Source organism: Lagopus muta, chromosome 7, assembly GCF_023343835.1.
Source record: "Lagopus muta isolate bLagMut1 chromosome 7, bLagMut1 primary, whole genome shotgun sequence".
Lineage (NCBI taxonomy): Eukaryota > Metazoa > Chordata > Aves > Galliformes > Phasianidae > Lagopus > Lagopus muta.
In genome coordinates this window covers 17,816,847-17,820,212 of record NC_064439.1, presented here as the reverse complement: position 1 = coordinate 17,820,212, position 3,366 = coordinate 17,816,847, and positions in this window count along the sequence as shown.

Sequence of the window (3,366 nt, the reverse complement as noted above, 5' to 3'; positions counted from 1 at the left end):
TTGATTCTTCTTAACCAGGTATTCAATTCATACAACAAATACTTCTTCTGTGGGCAAATATTAGTCAAAGAATATGTAATATAGAGTGCTATTTAGCAAAATATATTTAATGAATTCTATCAAGTGTGCCATATAAATATTGACTTCTCCCTGTGGCATGTACAGAAAGCGATCACTTAGTTTATGGATGCTCCTGACATGTGTTCTCAGGCACTGGCGTGCAGAGAAGCAGCTAACAGGGCACACAGAAGGAACTTGCCCAGTGGCATTACCTGTGGACCCACATTTCTTTCCATCATATTAATGAATCACACTTTCAGCAGAAAGTAAGAAAAAGTTACAATGCAAGAATTACTATATTTAATAGTATAGCAACCGTCCCAAAATGAAGACTGTACGTGAAAACTGGAGAAATCAATCACCTTGTAATAATAGTGCAAACGGACACAATAACTAATTACAGATCCCCAGATGTTTGACCTGCGTTTCAGAGGGCAAACAAGTACTCTCTTTTTGGCCCAAAATGCAGTAATATCCTGGAAATATTACAGAATTTGATGTCAAAGTCCCTTGCATGCCTTTAGGATATCTTTGAATACAAATGCCAAAGAACTGCCCTATAGTCCTTACTCCGTTTATCCCAGATGTGATTGCAAAGCCAAATTCTAGTTTTCAACTTTATTTTTGTAGTAACAAATTTATTTTGTACCAGTAAACAAACATCAGACCAGCAGTTTTAATCAGTGCTGGATCAAAGTGGCGTTATCTCCGTCTGCAGGCCAGCGAGGGACTCCATTATATCACTTCAGCTCCATTAAAGCCGGTAGGTGATCTATTCTTGCAGCGCGTTGGAGGGAAGGGCAGAAGGAATTCTCTCTGCGGCACCTCCTGCTGCATGCAGGCTGTCCTCCCACAGCTCCCGTGTCAGTGACAGATAATTTATGTGCCACCAGCCATCAGTGACAGCACTCGTGCCAACCACAGCCCAGAGATCGTGCCTACAGACCAGGCGGGCCCTGCTTAATGACTGCACGCGTGGCAAATCACACACCTGGAGGTGAAGCGGGCAAATCGGTGTGTCCAAATGAGCTACAGCTGTGCAGCTAATTGCCACCAAAGTACAGGCAAGCCTGTGTCCTGCACAAGTCACACAAGGTGCACAGTTTCTGTGCTGGATGTAGGGGGTTTAGAACTAGATGAGCTTTAAAGTCCCTTCCAAACAAAGCCATTCCGTAATTCAATGATTCTATGCTGTGTTACAGGAATGGCAATTCCAGTCAAGGAGAGGCATGATGCCTGCTCTCCCTGCCCTGAGTGGAGTGAGATTGGCCTACCCACGCAGGGGCAAAGTCACCCCATTCTGTCACCATAGGCAGTGGGCCGAGCACTCTGGCCAGTCCCTGACAGAGAAAAGGAGGAACCCTCAGGACAGGGAAGCTCCAGCAGGCTCAGAAATGATCTGTTCTAATACTGTGACAAAGATTTATATTGAAGAATGCGATACATTCAAACACGGAGTAAAAAATAATGAGGTTTGCTGCTGAAAAGATGAACTGTGGTTTTTTGGTCTCTGTTTTGATTCTAAATGATTTTTAGTTATCCCTTGGGTACACGTGACTGGTTTCCCAGCAATATTAAAAAAATGTAACCTATGCTTTTCTGCAATTGAAAGAGAGCCAACTTGCATACCTGCTCCCCACATTCTGGCCCAGTAACAGCTTCTGCCTCACATTCCACACAACTTCTCCTGTTCCTGCTGGTTGCAGCAATTTTACTTCCCCACCACCAGCTCTACCTTTGTCATTTCTGCATGACAACACCAAGAGCTGGCAGCTATCATCTCTCCTCTTCTCCACTCACACGTCCACCCAACCGCACCCCATCTGCGTAGCTTCAGGCATTTCTTGGAGGATCAGGGTAGCGGGGCAGCTCCTGCAGGAGATGTTGCCCCCAATTCTACTTTTAGGGAGGGGAGGGTTGCTTTGGGTGTCTGCACTGCCATATCTAAATCCAACATTCTTTTTCCTTGGCTCTTCATGCTTCTGAATAGAAGGTGAGTAATTGGATGAGGCTCTTACTTAGCTTACTTAGTCAGCCTCCAGGCATGACTAAAACTCATCAAAATGATTACTCCTTCAGTCTGTGCCAAAATCCTATCACCTGTGCAGAGTTTTTAGAGTGCAGAAATCCTGAAAACAAAATTGATCTGGAAAGAAGCATGGGTGCAGGAATGAGTCCCTCCTGAGCTGTAAGTTCTACTTGTCTTTACAGAAAATGTTAAATACTGCTGTAGTTTGCTTTCTAAGACCATAATTCCGCTCCATGGCTTGCTGCTGAAGATAATCATTTGATAATTTACATGAAAATTCTATTTGCCTCATTGAAAAGAATACTCAGAAAACATTTTGCAAAAATATTTCCAAGACAACTAGATACACTGTCTCCCTCATAGCAAGTACTGTACAAAATAGCAACTCTAAATGGTGGTCACAGCAGTCTTCTGGCTATCGTTTAAATACACATTTCCCTATGCACAAGATTATCTTATGGGTGATTCCATCACACTTCTATCTGTATTTTCGAAGGCTGTCTCCTGAACGTGTGCCTCACTCCAAAAAATTTTGCTCGCACAATCAATAAACATGCCTGTTAATGGAGCACTCTAGATCTAAAATTAAACTGGTCAGTTTGAACATCTAAATTGCCTTCAGCTATCAGCTCTCTCAGCCAGAGCGCTATAATTTCTCTGAAGTACCCTGTGAGGCACTTACTGTTGTTGCTTTCTTTTTGTACTTCTGTTATATTTGGAGTTATTGCAGATTACACTAGAGTTACTATAATGTATTATTTCCCATGTGGGAAAATCCATCTAGAACTGTTATCTTACTTTCTTGCCTTCGTTTTCTCCAGCAATTTACCAAAATGTTTGCTGGAAGGACAGCAAAGCAGCATAAAGATTTTGGGGAAAAGATTTTGCAGTTGATAAATGAACAAATTGGATCTTGTTGCTTTCTGTTTCCATTTTGCTCTCTTGCTGAACAATAAGTGAAACAAAATGGGGATTTCTCAGCTATGTTGATTTTAGAAATAGATTATTTAATTAAATCTTCTTTGTATGAAAGTATTTACCTGTGTTCTGCGCTGTATTACATCTGAGGCTTGCCAAGTTTCTCTCCATTGGAACGAGATCGGTCATTTCAGAACTGAAAGCAGTTTTCTGGAATAACTCCATAAAAACCACATTAAATAATTCAAAAGAGTGTAAGGACTCCAAACAGTAAGGCATTATAAGCCAATTTTTAATCTCTGTCTTTTAAATTTGGTGTATAAATATTTCATTTATTTCCTTCCTCATTTAATTTCAGA